General features: G+C 40.2%; 1 pseudogene; it reads left to right on the top strand.

The window, feature by feature from the left end:
• Positions 1-1,769: 1,769 nt before the first annotated feature.
• On the top strand, positions 1,770-8,916 carry LOC110196559 (inosine-5'-monophosphate dehydrogenase 2-like; annotated as a pseudogene).
• Positions 8,917-15,897: the final 6,981 nt, after the last annotated feature.

Raw genomic sequence — 15,897 nt, 5'->3', positions numbered from 1 at the left:
GGAAATCTATCGTGAATATATACCAAATTTTAAATGAAACACAAAATTAAATGTGCTAACCTTCCTTAGCTTCCCTCAGGAAAAAAAAAAACCCTCAGCTGATTATAGATCAAAATAAAGAGTACCATGAAATTATTTTGCTGAATTTTAGTTGGAGAAACTCTTTAAGCTTAAAATTCTGCAGAATTTCCATCCATTCTACAGCTCCCACTTCTTACATCCCTATCTCTATAGTTTCACATTGTTTCCATTCTCAATCTTCACTTGGTGAGGTACAGACATGGAAGCCAAACAGAGGTTCAGCACTTTGACTGGCTTCTCGAAAAGAGGGTAATCAGAAGAAATCTGCAGCAGATAGAGCACTGGGCTTGGAGTCAGGAAGACTCATCTTCCTGAGTTCAAATCCAGCCTCAGACACTTACTAGTTGTGTGACCCTGGGCAAGTCATTTAATCTTGTTTCCCTCAGTTTCTCATCTGTCAAATGAGCTGAAGAAGGAACTGGCAAACCACTCTAGAATCTTTGCCAGAAAAATCTCAAATGGGGTCACAAAGAGTCAAACAAGACTGAAAACAACTGAACAACAACGAATCAGGAGAATTCTTGAGTTTCTATATAGAGGCCATAGCAAGAGGCACATATCCAGCCCCATGGGAGGCGCTCCAGTCCAGCAGTTCAGGTGTTCCCCAAACATTCCTGCTACACTGGTTAATGTCTGAAGCGGCTGCTGCCTTTGTATTCCAAAAAACTCCCATTCTGGTCCTAGTGCTAGATCAGGTTACCCCTGCAGAGTCTGTAAGATCCCCTTCCAGAGAAACCAGGGCTAGGGTCCCTGTTTGATCATAGTCAGGGTATAGACCTGGTGATGGACTGTATTTCTTCTCTCCAAAAACCATAGGCTCATAGATTTAGAGCTCATTTTACAATTGAGGAAACTGAGGCCCAAAACAAGGTCATACAAATAGTAAGGAGCAGAACCAGGATTTGAACCTAGTCTCTCTGATTCCAAAGCCAGTACCCTTTCAGGATGATGGGTGACCAGGATGTTGAAAAGCCTTACAATCAGCTCACAAGGATTGTTTGAAGGAACTGGAAATATTTAACTGGGGGAAGAAAAGACTTGGAGGCAGAGATGGGGAGAGGAATGATAAGGAACAGAATGTGAGGCAATTTGACAAAAGCTCAGCTCAAGCATCCCTTTTTACATGAATCCTTGCCTCATTCCCCCCAGCTGCTAGTGCCCTAGCTCCATCTCAAATCGGTTTGAATTTAATTTGTTTATATCTTGTATATACTCCTGTGTTTATATACGTATATGTGTATGTGTGTGTTTTATTTATATCTTGTATATTCTCATATATATATGTACATGTCTCCCCTACCTAAGACTATAAGCTCCTTGAGGGTAAGGACTATTTACTTTTTCTCTTTGTATACTCATGGGTCACATGCCCAACAAAATTGACAACTAGAACATTTTTTCCCATTCCTAGTAACTCTCAAAAAAAACCACCAACTACCTCAAAAAAGGAATTATGTGGCAGAGGTATCAAAGTTACGGCAGTTTCCCCAGGACAGGAAAGTAAGAAGTGAACCAAGATAATTAGTGGAATAACAGCACTCCTTCCCCATCAACATCCATGCTCTGGAAGGGTGTACAAACCATTCCATGGGCTGGTGCTTTGGGACACTCTCAGGAATTTCCTTCCTGCTGCAGTCTCTGCAGGCACATTCTACCCCTGCCCTTCCCTCAGCATCCTACTGCAAAAAATGGTGGACCTCAAGGGAATTACAGGTGGGGCTTCTGCCTGGTTAGGGGGCCCCAAGGCTGCAGAGGCTCTGCTGGAAACATTCCCCAGTCCACCAAAAAGTAGCAGACTCTAACTCCAGGCAGCAAGGGAATGAGAGATTGGAGGGAACTGGAGCAGGGGGAGGGCAAGTGAGCCTGCGCTAAGACTAAAGGAAGGTGGATTCGAATCTAGAATTGAGCTCGAGTCAATCCTTTACCCCCCAGAAACTACTTGGGGCAGGGACCAAGGCTGGTGCAAAGTCAATTCCCCAATGTGTGAGGAAGCTAATAAAGCTTTGACATCTAGTCCTTGGGGTAAATCTACCATCAAAGGGAGAGAAGTCAGAAACTGAGCAAAAGAATATAAGGTTGGAAAGGCTAAAATCAACACAAATCTCAAGTGGAAGAAAATTCAGTTAAAAACCTAGAGCACGAGCAGATAAATCAACAGAGAAGATACTAAAATTGGAAGGGAAGATGACTACCAAGAGATTGCAAACCTCTCTAAATAAATATTGTGAAACAAAGGAAATTGAGGTAACACCTGAAGAAACACAGAACACTGTGGATTCCCAAGAGGGCATGGAACCATAGCAGGATGTTCCAAAATATTTCAAGGGAAAAACCAGCTTCTGTAGGAGAAGAATCAGTGGCGTGGACCCCATCTCCTTTCTTCCTGCCCCACTTACTCATGTCATCTTCCCTTGACCCAATCAAAGCAGACTTTGATCAGCTGCTATACTTAAATCTAGGACAATGGGTTCACAAGGGATGGGCTCACTTAGAATGATTTCCTCATCTCAGGTGATAGTTAACCAGTCTGTCAATGAGCATTTATCAAGCACGTATTATTTTTGAGGAGTAGCTAGGTGTAGCTGCAGTGGCTAGAGTTCTGGGCCTGGAGTCAGGAAGACTTCATCTTTCTGAGTACAAGTCTGGCTGTGTGACCCTGGGCAAGTCACATAACCCTGTTGGCCTCAGTTTCTTCATCTGTAAGACAATCTGGAGAAGGAAATGACAAACCACTCCAGTATCCTTGCCAAGAAAACCCCAAATGGGGTCGCCAAGAATCAGATATGACTGAATAACAACTGAACGACAACACTATTTTCCAAGTCTTATGCTAGGCTCTGGGGATACAAAAAAAAAGGCAAAAGAATTCCACTAGGAGCTTACAGTCTAATGGGAAAGACAACATTCAGACAACTATGTACAAGCAAGATATATACAGGATAAACCGGAGATCATTAACGGGAAAGCCACTAGAATTAAGGTGGATCTGGAAAGTCTTCCTATAGAAGGTAGGATTTGAGCTGAGATTTGAAAGGACCCAGAGAAGCCAGGAGGTAGAGACAAGGAGAGAAAGTATTCCAGGCATGGGGGACAGCCAACGAAAATGCAGAGTCAGGAGATGGAGTGTCTCGTTCAAGGAACAGCAAAAAGGCCAGTGTCTCTGCATCTAAGAATCAGGTTATGAAGGGCTTTGAAGGTCAAACAGAAGAGTTTCTATTTGATCCTGGAGATGAGAAGAAGCCACTAAAGTTGATTGAATAAGGAGACATAGGACCCATACTTGAGGAAAATCCATTTGACAGCTAAGCAGAGGATGGACTGGAGTGGGGAAAGACTTATGGCAGGGAGGCCAACCGGCAAGCTGTTAGAGTAGTCCAGATATGAGGTGCTAAGGACCTGTACCAAGGTGGTGGCAGTATCAGAGGAAAGAAGAAGATGTATGCTAGAGATGTTGCCAAGGTAAAACTGACTAGGTCTTAACAACATATTGGATATGAGGGATGACAGAAAAAAAGGGAAGAGTAGAGGATGACACCTAGGTTGCAATACTGGGTGATTATGAAGATAGTGGTACTCTCAACATTAATAAGGATATTAGGAAGAAGGGAGAGTTTGAAGGGGAGGATAGTAAGTTCACTTTTGGACATGTTGAGCTTAAGATGTCTTGGGGACATCTTGTTAGAGATGTCCAAAAGGCAGTTGGAGAAGCAAGACTGGAGGTGGGCAGAGAGGTTAGGGTTGGATAAGTTGATCTGGAAATCATCATGATAATCGATAAGGGATATGGGAAGATAATTGAATCCATGGGAGCTGATGAGATGGCCAAGTGAAATACCATAGAGGGAGAACTTGAGGACCTGACCTCAGTACCAACCATGAAGATAACCTTAAAGACTGCACTCAATTCATCTCCAGTGGATGCAGTTACTGAGACTGGAATAGACATTGCCATGGCATCCACAGGAGACACTGGCTTTATTCATCACAATTGCAGCACAGAATTCTAGGCTAAATAAGTGAGCAAAGTGAAGAAATATGAGCAGAGATTCATTACTGACCCTGTGGTCCTGAGCTCTAAAGGAGCCAGGGACATGCTTGAAGCAAAACCAAAGCATGGCATCTGTGAGATTCCTTTCACAGACAATGGCAAGATGGGCAGGTGTCTAGTGGGCATCATCTCCTTTCAAGATAGAAACTTCCTCAAGGAGCAGGAGTATGACCACTTTCTGGGCAATATCATAACAAATTGGGAAGCTCTGGTGGTGGCTCCTATTGGGATCACTAAAGGAATTGATTAAAATCCTACAGCAGATACTGTTGGTGGAGTTGTGAACTGATCCAACCATTCTGAAGAGCAATTTGGAACTATGCCCAAAGGACAATCAAACTGTGCATACCCTTTGACCCAGCAATACCACTTCTAGGTCTATATCCCAAAGGGATCATAAAAAGGGAAAAGGACCTCCATGTACAAAACTGTTTATGGCAGCTCTTTTTATAGTGGCCAAGAATTGAAAATTGAAGGGATGTCCATCAAATGGGGAATGGCAAACAAGTTGTGGTCTATGAATGTAATGGAATACTATCGTGCTATAAGAAATGATGAGCAGGTAGACTTCAGAAAAACCTGGAAAGACTTGTATGGACTGATGCTAAGTGAAGTGAGCAGAACCAGGAGAACGTTGTACACAGTAACAGCCATATTGTACAATGATCAACTATGACTGACTTAGTTCTTCTGGGAAATACAATGATCTAAGACAATTCCAAAAGACTCATGATGGAAAATGCTATCCACATCAGACAAAGAATTGATGGAGTCTGAATGCAGATCGAAGCATACTATTTTCATTTTGTTTTTTCATGTTTTTTTTCCTTTTGCAAACTGTAAATTTTGTTTTTACAAATTATTTCTTCTTTCACAACATGACTAATATGGAAATATTTTTTTACATTATTACACATATATAACCTATATCAAACTGCTTACCATCTTAGGGAGGGGGGAGATAAGAGAGGGAGGGAGAAAATTTGGAACTCAAAATTTTATTTAAAAAATGTATGTTAAAAATTGTCTTTACATGTAATTGGAAAAAAATAAAATGCTATTTTTAAAAAATCTTACAGCAGAGCAAGAATGAAAAGACGGCCATTGTGAATGAGGATGATCAGTTAGTGGCCATCATTGTCCACATGGCCCTGATGAAGAACTAGGATTGCCCATTGGCATGCAAGGACACAAAGAAGTAGCTGCTATATGGAGCATATGTTGACACCCCTGAGGATGGTAAGTACTGGCTTGACCTTCTGGCTCAAGCTAGTGCCAATGTGGTTGTATAGGATTTGTCCAAAGGAAATGCCATCTTCCAAATTAACATGATTGAGACTCAGACAAGACAGAAAAATAGGAAGAAGCAGTACAGCCTAGCTCTACTCACAACTATTCCAATAATAAGAATGCTGGACTGAGTAGTGAATGAGGAATCTAAGGAGAAACTATGGTGTGTCATCTTTCCAGTCCAAGATCATAAATTCAACTACAGTCAAGGGACCAGAGAATGAGCCAGGATATGGACTCCAAGCTAACTAATAGCTAGCCCAGAGCTCCAGGCTAGATTGGTAGCACAGGGATGCTCAAAGCTGACTGCAGACTCAGCTCTCCTCGCTGGCCAACAGCCCAAGGCTGAGGGCTCTGACTCAGGGCCCAGAGCTTCAAGCTAGCCGTATAGGAATGCCCAGAGCTAATCACTCAGCCCCAGGTCCAAGCCAACGATAAAGTGTCTCCAAGTAGGGCCAGGAACCCCGATTCAGCACCCAGAGCTCTAAGCTAGTTTTGTAACACAAGGGTGATCAGAGCTGACGATTGACTCAGCCCTAGCCCAGGACAGCAGCTCAGGTCCTGGGAGCATAAACTCAATGTGGACTTAGCACCCAGAGTAGACTGTTGCATCAGTCCTCCATCAAGGAAAGTGGCACAGAAGGGAGTCTCACAGAGGAGCCAAGATCACCCTGAAAAGCTCCCAGCTAAGCCAGCAATAACAGGCTGCTTAGAGCAAGATCTCTGGGAAAATAACTAAACACAAAAATAATGATAATAAAAAGCTATTTTGAGGCCAGGCACACTTAAGACACAAATACAAAAGAAGAAAACAACCCCAAAACATGTACAAGTAAAGCCTCAAAGAAAAACACAGCTTGCCCCTATCAATTAAAATTACCAGAAGAAATGAGTTAAAATGGTATAATAGATTAAATAAGAACAGTACAGGAAAGAATTGGAAAAAGAAATGAGAGTTATAGGAGAGACTTGGAAAGAGAATTAATAGCTTGGAATAATAGGTACACAAACCTACCCAAATAAGAGGCTCTTAAAAATTAGAATGGACCAAACAGAAGTTAATGACTTTATGAGACAAGAAGAAATATCAAAATAAAATAAAAGATTCAAAAATAGAAGAAAAGTTAAGAATTCTCAAAGCACAAATGACTGATCAGGAAAGTAGATCAAGGACAGATAATTTAAGAATTACACTCCCTAGGGGCAGCTAGGTGGCACAGTGGATAGAGCACCAGCCCTGAAGTCAGGAGGACCTGAGTTCAAATCCAACCTCAGATCAAACACTTGACACTTACTAGTTGTGTGACCCTGGACAAGTCACTTAACCCCAATTGCCAAAAAAAAAAAAAAAAGAATTATGCTCTCTAAAAACCATGACAAATAAAAGAGCCTGCATATAATATTTCAAGTTATCATAAAAGAAAACTACCCAGATTTCTTAGAACCAAAAGACAAAGTGAAAATAAATTAATCCGCTGGTAACTTCCTGAAAGAAACACCAAAATGAAAGTTCTTACAAACATAGCCAAAATCTAGAGTTTATAGGTGAAAGGAAAAAATAACTTTAAGCTGCCAGGAAAAAAAAGGTTAAGTACTGAGGAACCATGGTCAGGATTATAGCTACTATTACGAAGGAGTGGAGAACATAAGATCTGATATTCAAAAAGGCAAAAGATATAGGCCTCCAACCAAGAATAATCCAAAAGAGCAGTATAATTCTACAGGGAGAACAATGGACCTTTAATGAAAATGAGTTCATCCAAGCATTTACTATGAAAAGACCAGAGCTTAGTAGAAACTTTAAAATACAAACACAGGAATAAAGAAAAACATAGAGAGGTAAATACAATCAAGCAATCAGAAAGACTTTATAAAGATGATTTGGACAGCTAGGTGGTGCTGCAGTGGATAGAGCACTGGCCCTGGAGTCAGGAGGACCTGAGTTCAAATTCGACTTCAGACTACTAGCTGTATGACCCTGGGCAAGTCACTTAACCCCAATTGCCTCCAAAAAAAAAAAAGTGGATAGAATCCTGAGCCTATAATCACAAAGACCTGAGATCAAATCCAACCTTAGACACTCACTAGCAGCATTATCCTAGGCAAGTCATTCAGTTTTTATCTGCCTCAGTTTCCTCAACTCAGTTTCCTCAAAATGGGGATAATAGCACCTACCTCCCTGAGTTGTTGTGAGGCTCAAATGCGATAATAACCGTAAAACACTTAGCATGGCACCTGGCACATAGTAGGTGCTATATAAATGTTAGCTCTTATCATTATTATTATTATTCTAATGAGGAAGGGGGGTGATATTGGCATCCCCCAAGAATTATGATGTCAGCAGGGATCAAAAAGGGAGTGAAATAAGGACCTGGGAGGGATTTTTGGTATGTTGTGACTATTTTAAAAGGAGAAAGGAAAGGGAGGAGGGGGGAAAGGATATCCTTAGGAAGAAAAGGGGGGTAGACTTGTTATCTCAAATATTCAGGAGGCAAAGGTAGAAGTCTATACAAATGCTGAAAGCTTGGGGAAGCAGGCATTTTTGAATCTTGCCTTGAACTAATGAAGAATGCAGTGAACAGAACCAGGAGAAAATTTGTACTATAACAATAATATTGTTTTTAAAAAGTTTTGAAAGACTTAAGAACCCTAATCAATGAATGATCACCCATGATTCCAGAGGCCTGATGGTTTTAGAATACTGCCCACCTCCTGACAGAAGTAATAGACTAGATATGCAGAGTGAGATACACTTTTGGGGACTCTTGCTTGAATATGTGCATTTGTAGCAGGACTTTTGGGTTTTTTTCCCCCTCTGGGGTAAAAGGGGTAGGCAGAAAAAAGGGCATATATTTTTAAAAAAAACTTAATTTAAAATGAACTTAACTAAGTACATCAAAGAGAAAATACCATAACCTCCAGGTTATCAATGGCAGTGTATTAACAGTTACACAAGCAAAATAAAAAATGATTTATTCTGGAGTAGATACCCTGGTGGGTTGGCATGGGCATTGGCTCTATGTATGTCATCCAGAAAGTTCATGTTGGTACATGAGTGGCCCCAGGTAATAATTGTATTTGAGGTCTCAGAATACCCAAGTCTATTTCATCTCCCAGTCATTGTTGATGGTGACATCCAGAATGAGGGCCATATTGCTAAAGCTTCAGGCAAGTATTCTTTTTCTGTGGAATCCAGTTTAAAGAAATACCATGGAATAAGCTCACTGGAAGCCATGGGCAAGAGGCTAGGCATCCAGAACTGCTACTTCTTCAGTGAAGAAAACAAACTCAAGATGGCTGAAAGTATGTCTGGGACTATATGAAGCAATGGGTCCATCCAAAAATGTGTTCCTTACTCGACTGCTAACATCTAGCCCTTCTGCCAAGATATTAGGGCCAAAGGTTTAATATAAGTCAAAGCCATGATGTACTCAGGTGAGCTAAAACTTGAGAAGACCTTATCTACACAGGTGAAAGTCAATTTCAATGAACTCTAGTCATGTGAGAAAAGGCCCTTTCTGAGAAATTGGCCTGTTTAGTTTTACCACTCCTCACCTATCCCCTTTGTGTTTGTTTGTTTGTTTTTTTAATAAAAAAAGATATATATATATATATATATATATATATATATATATACACACACACATATAAATGTCAGGAGAGACAGAGATCAGCATCATCAGAGTTGAAAGGGAATAAAATGGTATAATTTATGGCCTGCACAGAAGAAATAATTATCAGAAAGAAAAACTTGAATTCAAGGTGGTGAGTCTCTCCAAAGAAGCAAAATAACAAACAATAGATTGAGAACATAAATGTATATTTGAAGTGAAGGAAAATATGGAAGAAGAGGAACAAAAAAGCAACAACATAAAAAACCCACACACAATATTCAAGAAAAGCAAATTGATCTCGGAGACAGGCTGCATAGAAACAACTTGAGGATTGTAGGCCTCCCAGAAGCACATGATAAGCCATAAAATCTGAACGCCATAATGCAAGAAATAAACATAAGAAAATTGCCTAGGACTTCTGAATATGGAAGACAAGGCATAGATTGAAATAATCCGCACATAGCCCCCAGGGAAGGGAAAAAAACCCTATGCTTCAAACACCAGAACAAATAATGGTTAAATTCAATAATACCAACAACAACAAATTCTGCAGGCGATCCAAAGAAAGACCTTCAAATATAAAGGAAAGAAAATTTGAATAACACTAAACTATTCTACATTCATCAGAAAACAGAGAATGGAATAATATATTCCAAAAAGAAAAAGAGCTCAACATGCAACCCAAAAATGACATATCCTACAAACCTGAGCCTAATCATCAATGGAAAAAAAAAAAGATAAGGCATTCACTGAAAAAGAAGCATTAGAAGCATCCTATTAAAAAAAAAAAAAACAACCGAATATGTGACTTTCAGACACCCCCAGATAACAGAAACACAAGAAAGGTAAATAAAAGCAATTCTAAAGGAAAGAATAAATAATGAAATAAATTATCTTATTTCTAGAGACTGAGAGAAAATAATTAGAAATAGAAAGACATCTATAGAGTGAAAGAAAGAAAGAAAAGAAAAGAAAGAAAGAAGAAAGGAACCACCAGGGAATTCTTTTCTAAAAGGATACAGGAGAGACAACTGATGAACTCTGAGTGCAGACTGAAGCATATTTTTGTTCATTTTCTTTATTTTTCTTGCTTTTCCCCCCTGCAACATAGCTAATGTGGAAATATGTTTTGCATGACTTCATATATATAATGGGTATCGTATTTCTGTCCTTCTCAATGGGTGGGGGAAGGGGGAAGGGAAGAAAGAGGATTTGGAACTAAAAATAAATTTTTTAAAAGGATACAGGGAATAAAGTTGAAAGGGTAACTTAAAGAAATGAGAATAATGACAGTGCAGGCCTAAAATACCATGGATTAAATCCCACAATCTCCCAGCCCCTACAAATGAATCAATGTTTTGGGGGGAATAAATTGCAGAATAGAAAGGTCCATAAAAGAGAAGGGAAAAGGAAGCTGGAGCACAATGTGTGATGTACCCTAATCAAGTCTATGGTAAACAAGGAAATAACTCCTGTAGTGTCTCCGCCAAAAGAGGGGCTACAGGAAAATGGGTGAGGTGGTCAAGAGAGGGATCAAAATAGAAAGAAAGAAAAAGAGAACTCACTCAGTAGTGAGAGGGGGTTCCACAGATAACACTTCTATGGGAGAGGGATATTTTCTATAATGAAAATGGCAGTCTTAAAATGGATCTAATCTGCAAGGAGTTGGTGTACAGGAGAACACTGACATTGAGAGAATATTGTGCCTCAGAATATGTGATAACATCCTGTCTCAAAATAAGGGAAATCAGAGCTACAGGGGGCAACTGACATCCAGAAAAGTGGAAGGTCGTGAACTCAGAGAGGAGATTACATGGAAAACCAGAAAGAAAATTATCATGGGAAGGGAAGAATTTAGAATTGGACCACACAAACTGGGACACAGAGAAATGTCTAACACGGGGCAATGTTTTTATCTATACTCCCTCCCACAGGAAGCTATACTTCTAAGAGTAAGGAACAATGGGAAAAAAAATGGAAGAGAGGTCAAGATCTACAAGGCAATAACATAGACATTTGTTAGAAGAGGAAATTTAAACTTAGTACTTTAGAAACTTGAATTCCATGAAGGATACTTGGAGGCTAAACAAGGAATGAATAAGTATATACATCATGAATCAAAGAATAAAAGCTTATAATAAAAAGGTAACAGAATTTTTTTCAACAAGGTAAAGCAATCCTTTTTTACAAAATGGTGAAGAAAACAAAAAAACCTAACAAACAAAAAAGAGGTTAGAAGGGAGGAGAAAAGGTAGAATTTTAAATTAACCACCTAACTGAGAAGGGGGAGAAAAGAAGGGGAGAATTAGATAATTAAAAAGAAGAAAGGAAAAGGAATCAATAAGTTAAGTAAAACTCTAAAGCTAGGGGAAATCTGAGAAATATCAGGGTAGGGGTAGGGGAGTGTGGAAAGAAGAGCACCTGGGGGAATTCAGTTGCCTTAAAGCAGACTAAGCAAAAGTAATTGTAGGACAAAGTTCCTTTTCCTTTCATAAAGAAAAAAAAAATCAAATTGAATTGCAAGAAGACATAGATTTTAACACAATAATAGAAAATTTTAACGTCCCTCTCTCAGAATTGGACAAATTTAGCAGAAAGGTAAACAAAAGAGAAAATATAGAATTGAACAAACTGGTTGAGAATTTAGAGGCAAAAGATTTATGGCATTCCCCACCCCCCACCCCAAGCTAGCATCCTCTAGCTCTCTTAGATTTCATGCCTAAATTCCTTGAGAAAGAGATCTACAATCAGTGCTTCCACTTAATCTTTTCTAAATCCTCTGCAGTCTGGCTTCCTACTTTATCACTTAACTGAAATGACTTTTGCCAACATTACAGATGATCCCTAATTGCCAAATCTAATTGCCTTTTCTTTTTTAAAATTTAATTTTTTCAATTAGCAAAAAATATTTTTTCTCTCCCTCTCATCTTCTCCCCCACCATTGAAAAGAAAAAGAAAACCCTTCTAACAAATATGCAGAGTTGAGCAAAGTTAATTCCTGACTTGACCAAGTCCATTGGCTCAATCAATCAATAAACATTTATCAAGCGCCTAATAAGCACTATACTAAGAACTGATACAAAAAGAAGCCAAAGATAGTCCCTTCCCTCAAGGAGCTTACAGTCTAATGTGTTTATCTGATTTCTACTTCCCCCATTCTTCCCCTTTGTTTGTGTATTCCTATCTTACCTACCCCAATTATGAGAAATAGCCAATTGCATCCCTTCTTTCCTCCTTCCTACATTAGCGTATGCATCTTTTTATTCTCCATTCTATTTCCTTTCTTAAAACCCTCAGAACAAAACTAATCTACCCTGAGGACCTCTGGGTTTTTTTTCTTATTTAACTCCCTCAATACCCTTTAAATACATTAAGGCTCAGAAGGGATACTTGTTGCTTCACCCCCTATTAGAATGTTACAAATCCTTGCAATTGCTCAAATAAATTTGTTTCTAGGTTTCTCTGGATTCTTGCATTTACATTTCCAAGTTGTTAATCAGCTGCAGTCTTTTCTTCTGAAATGTTTGAAAGTCCACTATTCCATTAAATATCCATTTTCCCCAGTAGGATGATACTTAGCTTTTTAGGTTAAGTTATTCTTGGAAGGGGCCTCAGAGACCATCTGGTCCAACTCCTTCACTTTACGCATGAGACAACTGAGGTCTATAGAGGCTAAGTGATTTCCCTAAGGCTGTACATCTACTAAGTGGCAGAGGAGGGAACTGAACCCAGTTCGTCTGACTCTATTGTACCACACTGCCTCTCACTCATTACCAGTCGTGACACTTCACCCAGGAGCTAGACTGAGTCAGCCTTGCACCCGGTTACCCATTGAGTACTAAAGTGTCTCTAACTAGTACAGGAACCAAAAGGCAATTGTGCTGACTCACTGTGCTTCCTCTCCACTGGAAGGCCAGTGTCTGCTTTTGTACAAGTTGGATGAAGAAGAGGTTACCCAGATCTCTAATCTAAAAGCAAAGTATAGTGTACAAGCATCTCAAAGTCACAAGGCAAGAAAACACGAATGGAAGATTATAAATAAATACAAGCTCAGTGGTTTCACACATGTAAGAGTTCCCAGGTAACCTCATTCTCATCCTATTTTCCTGCATTTACCAAGTCTTTTTGTTCTCCCCAGTTATTATCACAGGACATCTACATGTTTTGAGTACCCAGGAGGAGAAATATCTCACAGTCCTGAACTAGGGTAGGTTCTACATATCTGACTGGGACCAGTGAAGGACCTTGGCAAACATATCATTATCGCTTCCAAAGATGACAGTCACCTACATAAGGCCTGTCTGTGGATTCAATAATACCGGAAAAAGGAATTAATTAACCTCTGAGGTCCTTTGCCACATGTATGGATTTCCTCCAGCCTATGTAGGAAGCTTCTCAGAAATGCTGGGGCTTCTTGGTGCATGGAGAGGTCGTGAAAGACACAGCTGCAGACAGAATCTTTGAACTTGCAAAAGGAAGAGTTTGAAAAAGGAATAACTTGACATTTGATTTGAGAAGAGTAGTAAAATGTCAACATCTGCCATGAAAATACAGAATGATTAAGGGCCTTTAGTTTTTAAAATACACAGCCTTGTTTGGTGTTGTTTTTTTTAAGCTCTGGTCAAAAAAGTATTTTCCTTCAATAAGTCTGCCTTAAGTGATCTCATTAAAGCTGTTGAATATTTTATCAGCTCGCTCGGAAACTTTATTCAGAATAGCCACATTCAGGCCAAACCATGGTCCATTCAGTATATGATTCTGACAGGGTCAAGAAGGAAAATTCTGGGCCAGGGTCACCATGGTAGTTGGGCCAGGCCATCCTTCCTCACTCTGACCCCCAAAAGGTTAAGGGCCTATCCTAGTGACACATTCACTTCCCTTCATAAACTCTGAGCTGCTGCAGCCTTCTCCCCACCCCTTTTTTTTTTCCACCACTGCCACTGTTACTGCAGAAGCCGGAAAGGGGCCCCTAAAGACCCGAGGGCCATTTTTAAAATGTATTCTGAACTTAACAAATGCCAGATAAAATGAGCGCTTCCATATACATATTAGGACAGAAAGAGAAGATTGCCCATGAAAAAGTCTCTATTATGTAGAGTTTGCTTTTCTTTTTAAGTATATAATAACTAACATGTAATTTTCAAAGCTGTACTGCTTGTCTGTAATTTCTTCTGGTCACTTTTCTGTTCTCCTCTTAGTCTTCTTAGAAAAATGCATTCAATGATCACTTCTTTTGTTTTTCTTCAATTGAGGGGAGGCAATTTCACCCTTGGCCCTATCCCTTCCCTCCCACTACCACCCCCAAAAATTTTTAAAGGAAAAGAAAAAAAGTATTTATAGCAAATGTGCATAGTCCAGCAAAATTAATTCCTGCATTGTTGTTGTCCAGTTGTGGCTGACTCTTTGTGACCTCATTTGGGGTTTTCTTGGCAGAGATACTGGAGCAGTTTCCTTTTCCAGCTCATTTTACAGATGAGGAAATTGAGGCAAACAGGGTTAAGTGACTTGCCCAGGGTCACACTGCTAGTAGGTGTCTGAGGCCGGATTTGAACTTAGAGAAGTGAGTCTTCCTTACTCCAGCCCTGGAATATCTTTTGCACCACACTAGCCATGTCCAAAACTGCATCTCCTTCTGCACCTTGAGTCCATCAACTCTCTGCCAGGAGGTAGAAGACATGCTTCATCAAAGATCCTCTGGAATCACCTGAGGGCCAGTTTGTCTCTTTCTTCCTCTGTTAGGTTGCCATGGCCAAAGAACCATTCACCTACACCTTCTTGTTTTAGGACTCGTTTGATTAGGAATCATCAGAGGGTCACCAGCCAAGATTCTCTGCTGCCATGACTGTCAAAGAAGCATGTTCCTCCTCTTTAGGAAACCTGGAGTCTAGTCCGCCTGGATCACTAGCTGTTTTCTGAAGCCAACACTCTATCAACTTTGCTGACCCTCAATTTCCTCATCTATAAGAAACTGAGGGAGTGGCTCTAGATGGACTTTGGGATCCCTTCTAGCTCCAGAGCCATGATCCTAAGTACATTAACCTACCTGGGCCTCATTTTCCTTTTCTGCTAAATGGAAAGGTTGGATGACAGGGCCTCTGAAGTCCCTTCTAGCTCCATAGCTATGTCCTGTAATGGGGGAATGGGATGTACCAATGAGAACCCAGTCCTTCTGAGCATGTGCAGTATGCTCTGACTGATGCAATCCCCCTACATGGACTTTAGAGCATCCCCAGGTAGTGTTTCTGGTTTGCACATCACATGTGTTTCAAATAGCCATTGAGTCAGAAATGAGACTGCTTATTCAAGTCTCTAATGCGATGATTCAATTCAGGCTTTCTCTTTCCTGGCTAAATTCAAGTTTAGAGACAAGGAATACTATAGAAGCTTCAGGACTTTACTTTTCTACCCAGGCCACCACCACGAGACCCAGGAGCACATGGTCCTGGTGTTGCTTCCGTCTCTGCTTGATGCATTCTTTCCTGCTCTTAGGTGAAGGGATATTGAGGATGGAATGAATGAGATAGTGGCCTCACCAGCTAGGTGGCACAGTGGAGAGAGCCGAGTTCAAATCCGGCCTCAGACACATAACACTTACTAGCTGTGTGACTCTGAGCAAGTCACTTAACCCCAACTGCCTCACCAAAAAAATAAAAATAAAAAAAAAGATAGTGGCCTCACAATATTCCAAAAGCTGGAGGACCAGAGATCTAATGAAAGTTCCGGGAAGATCCTGAAGAGTGACCTGTGGAACCTAATCCAGTAGCAAGGCCTTAGAGTGCCACCTGCAAGACTCAACCCAGCAGCTAATTGGACCCAATTTTCTGGAGGAACTTTATCATTAAGTTTGGGCCCACTTTCCACAGG

Source organism: Phascolarctos cinereus, unplaced genomic scaffold (assembly GCF_003287225.1).
Source record: "Phascolarctos cinereus isolate Bilbo 61053 unplaced genomic scaffold, phaCin_HiC Scaffold_8;HRSCAF=390, whole genome shotgun sequence".
Lineage (NCBI taxonomy): Eukaryota > Metazoa > Chordata > Mammalia > Diprotodontia > Phascolarctidae > Phascolarctos > Phascolarctos cinereus.
This window is presented reverse-complemented; position numbering and strand designations above follow the sequence as displayed.